Consider the following 16493-nt stretch of genomic DNA (forward strand, 5'->3'; position numbering starts at 1 on the left):
AAGGGATAAAATGCATAAATGAGATGCACGTTTTTGCATATATTATGAAAATTTTCTTCGACACTTACAAAAAAAATAAACAATTATGTAAACATTACCTACAAACTTATTTGTTTGTCATACAAATCAACGGCGTATACAAGGGGGGGGGGGGGTCACGGGGTCATGACCCCCCCCAAGAACTCAGAACTTAAAAAAGAATTTGTTATGTGATACTGAAATCTCTTGAGTAAGATTATTTTCAAAATGTTGAAGTTTTAGAACATGAACGAAAATTAAAAGTAAAAAAAATTTTTGGTATTCAAACAAACTATTTTACCATATTTTGGGGATGTGGTTATATTTTTAGCGAACGCTATGCTGGATTAGGATTATTTTGATTCGTTCGATAGTATTAGTTGAGCTGTGCTGTAGAGTTTTGTATGGAAACAAAATCCGGATAAGTATTATATTCAAAGCTTTTTAAAGGAAATTGAATCTGGTAGGTAAACAAAAATAATATCTTAAGGGCAAGACACTGCTTACCAGCAAATAAAAGAAGCAGCCATATCTTCTATTTTTTTATATGATGAAGTGAATAAAATATGTTTTAAATAGGGAAGCTTTCTGTGGCCTTGCTCTGTGGAGGTCAATTCTGTTGATAAAATTCGTCATCGGCAAAATGTTAAAGAAGGATATCATTTCTCAAATCTTTTTAGTTTTTTGCAATGTTCCAGTTCAATACATTCGTCTGATAAAATTTGGTGAATTTTGTTTGCTTACAGAATATAACAGTATTTTGTACATACTAGATCTGTTGCATTTTTTGAAACAACTATCGATTTGTTAATCATCAATGGCCAGTCAATTATAGAAGCAATGTAAGCAACCTTATCTAAGGCAATTTAAATATTATTATTAAATATCACTTAGGGCTAATTTTTTGAATAGTTAGATAAACCTAAGTTAGAGCTTATTCCTACGAATAAAAGTTTATTTTTATAGTGACCTTTATTCTTCTGATAGTCTATCTGACGATTGAAAAAGCAGGGCTTAATCTAATAAATACAACTGAATGTTTTTTATATTGTAAACCGCTGATTAATACCTGAAAACGGACGAATTCCAAAATATCGCCAAAATTATTTTTTTTTGTCTTTACTATTTTAATAGAGGTATTTTAAATTCCCATACAATTTTAAAACAAAATTTCAAAAAAAATTATATTTTCAAATGCAATTTTTTTTACAAAACCTTGCGATTCGTTTGCCTGAGGTTAGGAAGACTTTTAATTCAAAAGTTAAAACTGTTATTAAGTAAAAACGATTTTTATTTTAACTTTCTGGGCTAGCGAATCGAAGTACTCGTACAGTACATTTTATTTTTAGGAGAGGATATAGCCTCAATTGGTCAAAGTTAAAGCCTAGTACGCTGCTGATAAGAAACGAAAAATCCCATACAAAAATGAAACAACAAAATGGTAAACCAAAAATTTCGTTCAACTTTTCGTTCTGTAGCACGCTGTTCGGCACAACGAAATTGAAAGTCTAAACTTCTTTTTCGCACACAAACAATTGCCAGGGACATTCATTCTGTATGGAAAAATGACATTTTGAGTTTTTTTGTTTGTTTTTGTTGTTCATTTTGTCATTGCATGTCTTTCTGCGATGCGTGTTTGCTTTTTTTTCATTTATTTTTTGCAATTTTTGAGTATTTTTCGGTCCAGATTTCGCAAGCATTTCGTTGTCCTCGTGGAGACCGACGAAAAATTTCGTTTCACATCAGCAGCGTTCTAGGCTTCAAGGCTTAACGCTAAACTTAAACGAATCTCATACCGTTTTTGTTTGGTTATTTTTAGAACTACATTCGGAACTTTTCGATTCGAAATTCAAGACGCACAAATTTTAATGTTTAATAATTCAAAAAGCCCATTTTCAGGTTTATGCCTGCTATCAAAACTTTTGAAAAAAAAAAAAAAAAAAATTGGCATGACCCCCCCCAAGAAGCAAACCTGTATACGCCCCTGATACAAATCAAATATGTAAACATAATAAACTTTTTGTAATTGCCCAAACCTGAAATTTTTTAAATTTGTTTTTATTTTTTTAGAAATCTAATAATTATCCTAACACTTCTCCAAAGTAAAACTATTAATTTTTCTGTGAGTTCTATTGAAAATAGAAAATATAAGTATTATAAAAAATTTATTGCGGAAATTAAAGTGAGAAAAAGTGGTGTGATATTTTTATTTAATTAACAGTGTGTTTTATTAACGTTCAATAAGGTAAAATTTATTAGAAAAGTCTTATTATAATTTCTGTGCAAGGCCATATAAAAGGTCATATGCATGCAGTTTCATAGCATAATAAATAGGCAAACTGATTGACTCTCATTAAACTTATGATAATAAGAAGCTTGACGCATAACATATTAGAGAAGCATTTAAACTTTTTTTTATTGTTGAACACAAGTTTCAGAAAGAAATTCTTTTTGTTTACATAATTAAAGAAGCGCATATGAGTTTTTTTTCGGTTTTAGTTTGATTTGTAACATTTGTAGGTCACTATGGCGTATGGGTAACATTTTATAACACATTTTCGGTGACTAAAAATTTCGTTCTTATCTACTAAATATAAAATGTAATAAAGTTGTATTTGTGGAACGTTTTCATATTTTATTTTTGTAAATCTAAATTATACACTAGAATTACTGGTCTTTGAGGGCTTTTTAGTGTTAAGACCACATCGTGCCCTTTCTGCCATATTATCTGTTGAAAGGGAATATAAACCTTGTTGTCCTTAATGTAACATGTAAAGCTCACTTCTTTTTCTTGTAAAATTGGGTTTTAAATTCAGTCAATGAATGTTGGAAACGGCAAAGTCAAAGTTTTTATATTGACATTTCTTTTCAAAAATTAAATTTTTACACCCCAACGCGACAAAAGAAGTATAACTACAATAATGATATTTCTCATAAAACTTATTGCCCTTATTTTGTCCTGGGTGAAATCTAAATGCACTAAACTTATAGATTTCATATTTTGTTAATAGCCTCTAGAGAAAAATTGTAGGTCGTTGTAGGTAGGGGTTCTATATTTTGCTTTTCGAAAAAAAATTAATGGTTTTACTCTGGTTAGGTTAATTTATCTGTTCAAAGATAGAGGTATACCTGGTTGTCTTTAAACACTTTATTTAGTTTTGGTGGCCTATACCCATGAGGAATGCAGAAAGTGCATATATTTTTTTAGAAAACAATTATTCTAAAAATTTGATACAAATTTTTACCTTTTTGTAAAAAAAAATTGCTAAACAGCAGACTATCAATGTTTAAAAGAATAAAAAAAACTCATCGAGTTTAATTTTATTTTCAATTTATTAATAAAAAAAACTTTTTTTGTTTTTAACTTCTAAATGAAATAATATCTAAAATTGAACCGAAATAGGCACAATGAACCATAAAAAAAAGGGTTTTCACTAGCTCAAATATCTTGACTTGAGACAAGTTTTCCTGCTTTATCAACCAACATCCTTATTTTAGGCTTTTGAAAAATGTGTATGAAGTAAAATTAATTTATATTATATGTACCTACAGGAATTGAAGAAAAAAAAAAATTCATCAGATATTCTCATCACAAAAGATTGTGGTATTTTCAAAGACTGTATGAATTTATTATTGCGTAAACATCAAAGGGTTTCTCAAAGGAATTTATTCCTTTGATAAATGAAATTTTTAAGTGTATAATCGAAAGATATTTTCAAAACATTCAATTTTAATTGTTAAGAAATCTTTAGTTATTTATTCAATCGAGCCAACATGTGTATGAGTATTAGTAGGTACTTTTATAAATATACCATTTTGTATAAGTACCTATAACGTTAACGTCACTACGGAGTTTGTTATGGCTTATGAATATTAAATTTTGAATCAAAAAGATTTACAGGGTGTCTGGTAGAAAATGGATAAGCCTGAAATGGCTGATAGGTGCACTTTTGACTGTTCTGAAACCGAATAGAAAAAGTTTCTATCGCAACCAGTTTAGAAAATATTAGATTTTTTTCGTTCAGTGTACTTTAAATTTCATCATCTTACGTTTTCTTTAACCACAACCACGAATGAATGAATTTTATAAATTTCTTATTTTTATAATTTTCTACAGTAATTGGCTCACTACATAAGAAGTTAAAAGTTTTTACATATAACTGTTGCATCTTTTCTTTAAAAAAATTTTGAAATTTGTTTTTCGATGCAAAATGTGAAAAAAAAAATTTTATGAAAATTTTCAAACACCTGTGGTATAAAAAAAATCCATAGGAACGTAGGTGGCCAACTTTTTTAAAAATATGCGCGTCCAAAGGGGATTGCGGAACGGTAAAAGTTTTTATCAAATCTAGAGTAACTAGGAAGTTATTGGTACCAAAGTGCAAAAAAATTATTTTAACTGTAAAATCTTAAGTTTTTCACATTGCTGCCACAAATGCATGGATTCCATCAGTTTTTTTAATCAGTCATATTTTACAATAATTCTTCTTACACATAAATATAAAAAAAGTGTTACAACCGTTGAACAATGGCTACAAAAAAAAAATAATTTAACTTGTTTTTTTAATGCAAAATAGAAAAAGAAAATATTTGTTTGCTCAGTTTAAGCATGGGCATACAATTGTGCATCGGGACAGCTTGTTTTGAGTTTTCACTTCTTAATGATCTCGTTTTAAAGAAAAATTGAGATTGGCCCAATGCAACCTCATCAAAAATGTTGCAATGTTTTCGAACTTGTGTTCAATTCCCAATCAGATTGGGCTACGAAAAACATCCAATATTTGTTAGATGCATTTTAACTTACAGTTAATATTGTGAGCCACTTCTTATTTTATCTTTTAAACTGGTTATTAGCAAACAAATATTTTTTTTCTCTTTTGCATTTGCACTTTGGTACCAATAACTTCCTAGTAACTCTAGATTCGATTTGATTTGATTTGATTTTTACCATTCTGCAATCCATTTTGGACGCGCATATTTTTAAAAAAGTTGGCCACCTACGTTCCTATGGATTTTTTTTATACCACAGGTGTTTGAAAATTTTCATAAAAATTTTTTTTTTTTCACATTTTGCATCGAAAAGCGAATTTCAAAATTTTTTTAAAGAAAAGATGCAACAGTTAAAAAAACTTTTAACTTCTTACGTAGTGAGCCAATTACTGTAGAAAATTATAAAAATAAGAAATTTATAAAATTCATTCATTCGTGGTTGTGGTTAAAGAAAACGTAAGATGATGAAATTTAAAGTACACTGAACGAAAAAAAGCTAATATTTTCTAATCTGGTTGCGATAGAAACTTTTTCTATTCGGTTTCAGAACAGTCAAAAGTGCACCTATCAGCCATTTCAGGCTTATCCATTTTCTACCGGACACCCTGTATGTAATACAATATTTTATAAATGCGTTATTTTAATGAACCGACTGCATCTCAGATAATTTTTACTTGCGATATCGGTACTATATATCAAGTTATGCATTCGTACAAAAAAAAAAGTTGAGATAACATTTTTCCATGACATTACGATGGTAGACAATGCCAAAAAAGTGGGTCCCGGAAGTCCGTCTGTCTGTCTGTCAGTCTGTCTGTCAGTCAGTCTGTCTGTCTGTATAAGGAGCTACAGCCTTAACGGATATACCGATTAATGTCAAACTTGGTATGTAGCGGTATTTGGCGACTCTCCAGAGGGGTTTTTGGAATTAATTTTTTGGACCAAAAATAACGGTACTTGTCATATACCGATTTTAGTAAAATTGAAATATCTCGGAAAAGGCTCTAACGATTTTGTTTAAAAAATTCAAATGTTAGTTTTAAGCTAAGGTCTATATTTCAATGAAAAAAAATTTTTTGAAAATCATTATTAACGGTACCTGCCATAGAACCGTTTTTTTTTTTTCAAATTCGAATATCTCCGAAACTTCTTATTCGATTTCAATGAAACTTTTTGTGAAGAAGCATTTATATAATTTAAATATAAACCAAAAATAAAATTCCCAAAAAACGATTTTTGGATTTTTAAAAAAATTTTGAAAATTTTTTTTTGAAAAATCAAATTTTCGTAAACGGGACATTGAATTTTTTGAAATTTTGTTTTTAGATGTTGATAAGTGATTTCTACAAAATGGCATTACAATTTTATTTTAAAACTTTTTTTCCAAAAAATTATTTATAAAAAATTGTTTTTAAAAAAAACGGCTCTAGCGATTTTGAAAATTTTTTTTTCTAAAAATCCGCGTTAAGATATCAATCAAAACTGCATACTTGTTTTGGAGGGCAATTTGATTTCAGATTTTATTTTATTTTTTTTTAAAACGAATTTTATTTTTTTTTTTCCAAATTTCTATATAAAAAGTCTTAATAATTTAAGCAACTTTAACTCCAAGAGCAAGTTCGTGCGACCCAGTCGTGCATTTTATTTTTATAATAAACGAATTACGAAATTATCAAAAATATCAGAAAAAGTAACAAAGCTTGATAGAATTAGAAGTACGAAGATCCGAGGAAGCCTTCATGTTAAAAACACCATCTCCCACAAAAATGGAACACGACCGACTCAGTTGGTATTGCCATGTTCAAAGGAGAGATCCTGAGAACCCCGTCAAAAAAGCAATATCATACAACGTTCCAACACGAAATAGAAAGAAAGGTAGGCCTAAAAATTCCTGGTACAAGCAAATGCAAAACCACCAGCATTCAGTTGGCCTTAGAAATGGAACAATACAAAACCGGGAGGCTTGCCGCCGATTTCTGAGGTCAACCCGGCGAACCCCACAGGCGGATCACTAGTGTGAAGCAGTTACGTGGGATAGTTATGATCCCCTCGACATCGAGATCATAACAGCGCCGAGAAAAAGGAAGAAGAAGATCAAAAATATCAGAAAACTTAATTTTACAAAAAAAATTTCGATTTGTTTCCTTCCTGTTTCGTTTTCGAATTTATTTGTCTTTTTTGTATGGGATTTTATATAATTTCCCTGATTTACATCTTTGGTTTTTCAACAAGTTCATAAACTAAAACTATACTATTACTTATTTATCCTATTTCTGTGACCTTTTTTTAAATCAAAATTATGATCGTGGGCTTTAGTTCTGTCTTCTTTTTTTATAATATTTCGCCGACGACGTTTCAGGCGTCAAGCCCACTTACTTGCAGAACTAGTTCTTTAAGCTCTTGACCATGGCCCAAATAGAGTTCAAAAAAATGTACCAACTAAGTTAACAGACATATATTTGGTCCATACTCATTCGCCCATCATCTTTTTTATAACTGTTGATTTGCCTATTTGTACATGTTCTTTGACTTAAAACAATAAGTCAAGTTTTCAATTAACAAAAAACAAACAAACTTTGTCCTTTCAAAACTCAAACTAAAATCAATAAAACTTTTTAACAAAAGTCAGACAAACCAATTTAAAGTGCACAACAACTACCAAAAAATATTCCATTTACCTATTACCTATCTAGAAAGGTATGTATAGTTTTTTTTTAAACTAAATATCATCATAAAATCTGTAATAAAACTCAATTAGACCCGAATATTATGCCATAATCGTTAAGTGCCCTGACTATTTGAAAATTGTAGTTTTTGTTGAAACAAGAAGAATTAAAAAAAAAAGAACTTGAAAACTCAACAAAGTTGATGTGCACGGATACGGATATACGAGCATCACAACGGTCGAACGTAAAATTTTCCGGAGAGTAATTAAAAAGTTTGAGTTTCCTTTTTTAAAGTCATTAATTTTATATGACTATCCACTTGGTTCTCTATATGTGTGTGGAAGGGGGTTTGAAAATGTTTAAAAAGGCTCATTTCATCTTTCCCAGGAATCAAGACTGATTTCACTTTAGATAGCTTTTGCAGATGTTTTATAACTTTTTTAACTATATTATAAATTGAAATTGTCTGTTGAAATAGGGGTTCTAAGTTATCCTCGGGTATAATCCCGTTTATATTCAATATTTGTGATCAAGATAATTGAGAAAATCAATTGAAAGGGTATGGAAGTGAAAATGTGGTTTTATTACGAAAAGTTATGAGTTCATTATTTATATAATGTGTAGAATAATGTTTTGTAACAATTTAAATTTTAAGAAAGATGTTTTGGTTGTACAACACTTACAGCTATAATCTTAAAAATACAGTATTGCCTTTAAGGATTTAAAATTTAATTTCAACACTCTTCTTTTCCGTTTAAAAAAATTTCTAAACCGTTAAAAGCCGTAGAACCTAATGTGAGCTATTGATTTTAATACTAAAATATGAGAATGGAATGTCCTATTTACTGAAGCTATAAATCTATAAGATGAACAATGAACTGAAAATATAAAATAAATTTAAAAAGAAAAAAAATTTGAAAAGTACAAGTGAATAGAAGAGTTAAGAAAACAAAAAGAAATTTTTTTATTTAAAATCAGTTTTAATATTGCATACCTACATTTTTCAAAATTTTTTATACAAGTCAAAAGCACTTATAGTGTTGTTAAAATACCTATGTATTAAAAAAATGCATTTGAAACTAAGAAAAAAAATTATTGCAAATAAAAAAAAATTGCATTAAAAAAAAATTATTTATTGCAACTGAAAAATATTTGCAATGAAAGAAAATATTTATTGCAACTGAAAAATATTTGCTGCAACTAAAAATATTTTGCATCAAAAAAAATGTTGTTGTAAAAATATAATAAACGAGAAAATTAAATTTTAAATTTTTCGACTTAAAATGACCTCAGGAATCCATGGTTTTCATTTGGGGCGGTGACTGTGGAACACCCTGTATATCTACTTTAAGTATATTCAAAAATACCTAATTGCACTTACAAAGCCTTGCATTTATTCCACAGGTCCTTGTTTTTTTTTGCCTGGACAATAGGGCCAATAGGGAAAAGCTTTTTTCTATTAAAATACTTTTCTAACTATTTTGATTAAACGTTCTGTACTATCTCGAAAGAAATTCATCGATATTTGTCGTTATTTTGATAAAAGGTTTTCATTGCCACAATTTTTTTCTCAGAAAATTAAATTGAATTTAAATAGCAGTTATTTATTTTTTTTTTTTTTGTAGATGATAACAGATGCTATATTGGTAGGTACACCTAATGATTTTGTCTTTTTTCGAATGTCGAGACACAATTAGTTTATGAAAAGCTTAAGAAGCATACACATTATGATTGCCATCGTTATGTTTTTCAGGTTCTCTGCCATCCTAACGTAATGTTTCACCTGGATTTGAACTATTTTTGAAAAGCGGCACATGGCGCTTTTCGAATTGCATCATCATGCAATAATTTTCATGCAATTTTAAATCATCCATATTTGTTTTTTTTTTTGTTGTATTCACTATAACTTATTCATTTGTCAAATCCAAAAAAGTTGACACACAACTTAATTATTATCGTTCACGATTTTACCAATTAAAAATTTTATTACTTCGTACAAAAATTATTGCAATTTTTGCACTCACCTGATCCACGTGATTTTTTTTGTTTGTTCAAATCTTTACATTCAATCACAAACGAAATGGTATAATAAATGGTTGATGGTTTGTGTGGCGTTTTTCTCTCTCGAAAAGATTCACAATTATCGATAAACAAATAATAGAGGTATTCTTTATCAAAGAATTTATTTTTCAAAATAACATTTAACAATAATTTGCTCATAGTCACGATTCTATGCCCACAATTCAGTTAAACTATAATCAGGTTTTACTTTTTTTTGCTTACATAAATTTCAAACAATACAATATTTATTTTAAAAGCCATAGAAACCTTATTGTAAGCAGGTGCGCTCAACAATACAATGATGCTAATCAAAATTTTATTTCAAAACCACAATACCTGAATGCAATTCCGATTTATACGATTGAATAAAAGCAATTTCAATTTTTAGTGCTAATGGTAATTGTTAACGCAAGTTTTTTTTTGCACATAATCAACGAAGGTATATTGAAGTGTTAAATAAAGTTTTGATCGCTTTAAAATCCATTGAGCTATTAGCAAGTCTAGATATATTTGCTTGAATTGTTATTTTATTACCGAGAATTATTTTACGATGATGAAGTCAAGCAAATATATAAAATAGCGTTGAGAATATTTTTTGTTATTAAACTTTTCAGGTTATTTTCATGGTTCTTCTAAAATTAAAGAAAACATGGATTTTGCAAAAGCTTTTAAATTTCATAATACATCTTCGTTTTGGCATTGAAACCCTTTCCTCAAAAATCCCATTTAATCTCTTGTCGAGAATTTTGAAGGTTAGGATTATTAATTTTTTTCTAAGCGATAGCTTAGGTGAGTAAAACAATTTTTACTTGCTCTATAGGGCAAGTATTGGTTTCGTGTCGAAAAAAAAATTTGAGGTTTTAATCAAAACCAACATTACGATGATGGAGAATTCCAAAAAAGTGGGTCTCGCAAATCCGTCCGTGCGTCTGTGCGTCTGTGCGTCTGTGCGTCTGTGCGTCTGTGCGTCCATCTGTACACATTTCCACAGCCTTAACGCGTGGATGGATTTTCTTCAAATTTGGTACAGATGATTTTTATGGAATTCTGAAAGTTGGTTTTTTTTGTTTTTTTTATATCTCGTTTAGATCGTATACCTCCCATACAAAAAAATACGATATTGCGAATTTCTCGAAAACGGCTCTAACGATTTTGATTAAACTTTGTATACGTAATATTTAAAGCAATGGCAATAAAATTGCATTTTTATTTTTTCTCAAAAAAGTCAAATACAAAAAAAAAATTTTTTTTATATGAAAAAAATTTAGTCTAAATGTTGGCTCTTCCCCAACCTCAACAAAATTTCTTTAAAATTTATTTTAGAGGCAGCTCGTAAAATCTACAAGTAAACTAACATAAAAGTGCTTTGAACTGCAAGAGCAAGTACGTGCGACCCCAGTCGTGCATTTTATTTTGTTTTGTTTTAAGAACTTTATTTTGAAATTTCAGTGCACTCAATGATAAGAAATATCTGTCGGTAAATTTTAAATAAAATTGGTTTAGCCACAAGATAAACCCTTTAACCACTAAAATTCCAATTTTGGAAAGTACAGGAACGCCAGTTATCCTTTATCCGATAAAAAAAATGCAGTTTTGTTGAAAACACTTACATAATTATATGAACTTAATTTAATCATAAAATCATTTGCAGTGCCGGTTTAAGCACTACCGGTGCCCCTGGGCAAGATTGCAAGTGGCGCCTCTAAAAAAAATCATTTTAAAACGAAAACCCAAAATCCCGAAAACCCAGAACCCCGAAAACCCAAAATCCAGAATGGGATCCCGAAATTTTTTTCGGGATTTCGGTTTCGAAAACAATCCTTAGTGTGTAATTAAGGTGTTAACACGTAAAAAACAATATAAGTTATGATTCCGTTAATAGCTCTTTTTTACATGATTTCAAGTTCTTATTGCGCTTTCAGCAGCGTTTTGTTGTGATTGAGTTAAGTTGGAAAAATCGTTGAATTATGAGTTTAAATATTTAACTTATAATAATTGTATGTTTAAATTGTTATTTAATTGGTTCTAATTTTATGTTTCAGTTAAAATTTCAGTGAAACACAATTTTGAAGAGTTTTTTATTTCTTCTGTTTTATTTTCGGGATTTTGGGTTTTCGGGTTCTTGGTTTTTCGGGATTCTGGGTTTTCCGGATTTTAGGTTTTCGGGATTTTCTGGTTTTTGAGTTTTCGGGATTTAGAGTTTTCTGGATTTTGGGCTTTCTGGATTTTGGATTTCGGGATTCTGTCCGTCTCCCTTTTTTTCATTATTCATTATTACAGTCTAGATATTCTCAATAAACTATTTTGTCTCGTCGGTCTATTCTTTTCCATATCCGGAAAAAATAAAGAAACACACTCATTCTCCATATTACCAGCTAGGATTTAGTGATTTATATTTTGCCTTTGCAAAAATTAATATGGTTGGAGGAATATTAAGATTGCATTAGTCTTCCTTGTTCTTCAAAGATGAACGAAGATCTTGGACACGATTGTCCTTCGGGAAGCCAAGTTCCGATACGCTCCTTATTTCAAGTAGCCTAAATTTAAATTTAAACAAAAATACATTTTTTCGGCTGATATTTTTACAACCTTGAATATTTTATTATATTTATAGGTATTTTAATAAATTGAAGTCTAATATGGAACTTTCAGGAATATTTACCTATTACATTTTTGTCTACTTAGACACTTCTTAACTTTTGTCAAAAATTGGGAAATATGCTTTATTTAATAAAAATAAATACCACACTATTCGAGGTTAACACAATCTAAACCTAGACACAAGTTTGGCAGCTATTAGACACCAGTAAACAAGGTTTTTGAACAAATTTTCAAAATTGAAGCAGTTGTTTAAAGTTAAGCAACGTTTATAAATAATAGCCTTTGTATTTTCATATTTATAACACCTTACAAGAGTCAAGAAACTCAACAGGTGTGGTGAATTTCAATGTTAAGTAGGTATCACACTGAATTATTTTCAAACTTCCACCACACTATCTACCTATATGACTTAAATCCACCTTAAACCTAAATAAGATAAACCAAAAACCTTAAGATACCTTTAATTTCAGTCAAAAGAAAGATTTACTTTAACATTTCAAAACATTATTTCACCATAACGTTAAATTATCAAACTCGCTCTCTTAAACCAATCTCGCCCCATTGTGTTTCTCTTAAATTTGATTTCGCCTTTAACTACTTTTGTGTACTAAAAAAATCCATCAAATACCTTTTAAACCAAACAAACCGGCAAAAATATTTATAATCCATTCCTATATAAAAATTGAATTTCTTCTATGAGTTAGATTCAAATGTGATTTTTTTTTTGAAAAGAAATACAAAAAAAGAAACGATAAAAAATAAAACCAAAGAAAAAGCAATAAAATAACTAAAATAAATACAAATGAAAGAATATAAGAAGAAAAAATAAAATAATAAAAAAAAAAAACTTTCGCCACGTCTTCTCTCACATTCACTTGTAGTGCTTACTCGTACTATAAAAAAATTTTCATTCCGTGTGTAAGCTATTTAGGTATAAGGCCGACTGCGACCAAAAACCTGATTTTCGTCGTAAGAAAAGCCTCCAACCACCAGCAGACCACTTAACCCACGTCCCTCCTCAAGCCCCCCAAATCTTCAACAAATCATCCATTCTGTACGTAAGTAACGTACAATACGTACCTCTCACAGCTCTAAGCTACTCCTCAGATTCACTACGAATTATTTAGTTTTTAGCACACAGCCAGTTCAGTAGCCGTGTCGTATTCGTCGTATCCAAAAGATACTTCTTCCATCATATCGTCGTTGTCGTCGTCAAATAGATATTCAAGTCCGGGGTTCAATTGAACCGAATGAACGAGTTTACCTCAGTCGCTCTAGGAGCGTTGTCGTGGACGGTATTTGTGATTTTTTTTTAAATATAAGATACAATTAAAAAATATATCTGAAATTTTTTTTATATATTCAAATTTCGGAGTGTGAATCAAATAAATGATATCCTTATTGAAATAGGATATCCTTGTTGAGTTTACAATACAAAATAAACATCGCGTCTTGAAATCAAAGATTCAGATACAAATTTATTCGTTTTTCTTATTATTTTTGGGCCAAATTACCGGATTTCTTCGAAGAGAAAGTTTTTCTTCTCTATGGCCAACATTATAATTTAGTGGCGGCAGAAACCACGCTTTTATAAAATTTAATTCAAATTCAAAAATCAGAAAAAAGCAACTTAATTCGGGATATTAAATATACAAAAATTTCCAAGGTGTTCTTCCGATTCGTTTGGAGACACCAATATTCTTAGACCCAAGCTGGATTATAATAACCTTTAGTAGATATATGTACGTTAAAAGAAAAAAATACTAAATAAAAAAGGTAGAAGAAGAAACTTCGACCCGGTTTTCTCCTTTACCACAGAATTATATTTTGCTGACGACTTGATCGCAGAGAAGTTGGTCATAAGAATTAAATTTAAATATATTTGGTTTTAAGTTTAAAATTCTTTTTAGAAGAAGTTTGAAAAAAAAAAACATAAATTTCTAATATCTATGTAAAATTTTAATAACAAGTTCTGAATTTTTGTGGATAAAACCAGAATTAAATTAAAGAAGAAGATAAAGAATAAGAAGAAAAGAAGTTAACAAGTGTCAGTGTGCGTGATTTGATTCAAAAAGAAACCTTAAAATAAAGGAAAAGATACAAAATTTATTTAAACTTTATCTGACGGATTAACAAAAAAAAAATTAATGAATTAAAAACTATATCAAAAATAAGAGGATATTTTGGAACTGAAGATTATTTTTTATTTTTGGATAACTTTGTCAAAAGGTAAGTTATTTTGACGAGTGTTTTTTTTTTTTTTGTTTTTCAATTTAGAGCAGATGAAGAAAAAATTATTATTAAAGTGCATTCATCGGATGTAGGGAATTCAGAATAAATTAACATTAACTTGCTTGCGCACACAGGTAAAAATACAAAATAGTGTGCGGCGAATTAAGTGTGCTGTGCTGTGCAGTGCAGTGTGCTTGTGTAGAGTTGCATTATTCGATTTAATTACGTTTCTCTTTTCTTGCATAGAAAAGTCCCAAACAGGTACTTTTTGTTGGTTCGTTGTATCTTTTCTACCTGGTATAAATAGATGCAATATAGTAGATATAGGTACCTGTACACAACAACACACAGGTGTAATTTCTCGCTGGCTGGGTATGAGTTTTTATTATTATTATTTTCATTAAAATAATCTTCTTCTGTGAGAGAGTACAGAGACAGACAGATAGACAGACATGTCCTTAGCGCGCATACATATTCAATTTTAATTTTTGAAATTAAATTGATAATTATACACGAACCGGAGCTGCAGAGCAAGATTTTTTAAAGAATATCTTTTGAACGTGTTGTATCTTCTAGATGAAGATGCAGTTTGTTTCATGTATAAATTTTGCATTTTTTTTTATTATGTTGTTCGTTGGTTATACATATTTGGTCCTATAATAATGTATGATATGATGGTGAAACCGTGTGTAGGCTTTACTGCTTTTCTGTTGCTCTTTGAAAGTGATACTATGGTACTTGTGGAGGCTTTGTTTCCTGGCAAAAGATATAGATACTTTCCAGTGGTAATCACGTGGGAGTGTATTCGATACACATACTTATAAATGTTATGTATGCAATGTATATGTATACGGATGTGTGTTTAATTTGTGGAATTATTGTGTTTTTGGTTCTGTTTGTCTGGACACACACGGCCTTTTGATTTTCGCATTTTGGGTGGATTTTAATTAAATCCGGTTGTGTACACAATTGTGTTTAGAGCTCTGATGAGAACTTGAATTAAAAAAAAGAGGCAGTTAGGTTCTCTTTAATTAAATTGTGGTTTGAGGTAGGGCAGAATTTTGACGTCCAGTGGAATTTTTTTTGTTGTTGTTTGCTTTTTTTTTTGTAAAGCTTTACTGATGGACACCTGTTGAAATGTGAAATGTATTATTCCCTGTGAGGCAAGTCTGTGAATAGCATTTTGACACCCAATAATAGAATTAAAATTAGATAGGTACCTAGATTGATGTGTGTTTTGTTAGAATTTAAGGGTGATCCATGAAAAATTCATGAATTATTTATGAGTTTGATTGAGGAGCGTATCTAACTATAGTTCCGACAAGTATTATTGATTACTATAGGTTGGTACCTATGACGGCTTCAATTTAAGCTTAAAATTAAGTTTTTGTTTTTCAATTACACATATAGATTGGTATGTAGATTTTTGCTTAATTTAATTCCGTTTTTTGTGATCCTTTTTTTTTAAGTCTTAGATAAAAAAAAAACAATTTTGACTTTGAGTGAAAAATAGCACTGAAGACCATTCCCTACAAAAATTTAAAATTGGAAATCTTTAAATTTGAATTTGAATATTCTTAGTTGTCAGGAGCATAATGTAGGTACCTACCTACCTATGAGACATTCAAAAAAATGTTTCATAGATTTTATCAATACAAATAAGATTGTGGAGTTTTGATTAAGAAAATTAAGTGTTGTTTGAAAAATTGTTAGGTCCGAAAAATGTAATTGATTATAAATAGGTATCTACCTACCTACCTTACATTTACTCCTACTTATCTAAAATAATTTTGGAATCAAGGTCAATTTTTAACTCAACTCAAAATTTACTTTAGTAGTAAGCTTAGGTACATAAATCAATAACCAACTAGGTACTTCAATTTTGCAGGGAAATTTTTGATTTCCTTAGTTCATAATTTTTTAAGAACATTGAGAAGGTAATAGGTACATATGCTTTGGCAGTTTTTGCAACTATAATAAAATTCTTGAAAACCATGCTAAACTTTAGAGTTTGACCTGAAAACAAATATTATTACCTATTGAAGTTTTCAGTTTTAATTTTCTTTCTGAAAAGACACTCTTTGATAATTTTGTTGTAAGAAAAATCACATACATATAGGTAGGTATATTTCCTTGGTATTTTTT

At 29.6% G+C, this 16493-nt stretch overlaps 1 protein-coding gene across 2 annotated transcripts in view; it reads left to right on the forward strand.

Annotated features, from left to right (window-relative positions):
• Positions 1–16493, forward strand: part of LOC129910598 (low-density lipoprotein receptor-related protein 2) — a 229866-nt gene that overhangs the window by 8512 nt on the left and 204861 nt on the right. Inside the window, exon 1 of one of the 2 annotated variants that reach the window (XM_055988031.1) lies at positions 13074–14345. The exons of the other annotated variant lie outside the window; for it this stretch is intronic. The gene's annotated coding sequence lies outside the window, so the exon portion shown is untranslated. Of the gene's footprint in view, positions 1–13073; positions 14346–16493 lie in introns of those variants that run through there. 2 annotated transcript variants of the gene reach the window in all.

This window comes from Episyrphus balteatus, chromosome 2, assembly GCF_945859705.1.
Source record: "Episyrphus balteatus chromosome 2, idEpiBalt1.1, whole genome shotgun sequence".
Lineage (NCBI taxonomy): Eukaryota > Metazoa > Arthropoda > Insecta > Diptera > Syrphidae > Episyrphus > Episyrphus balteatus.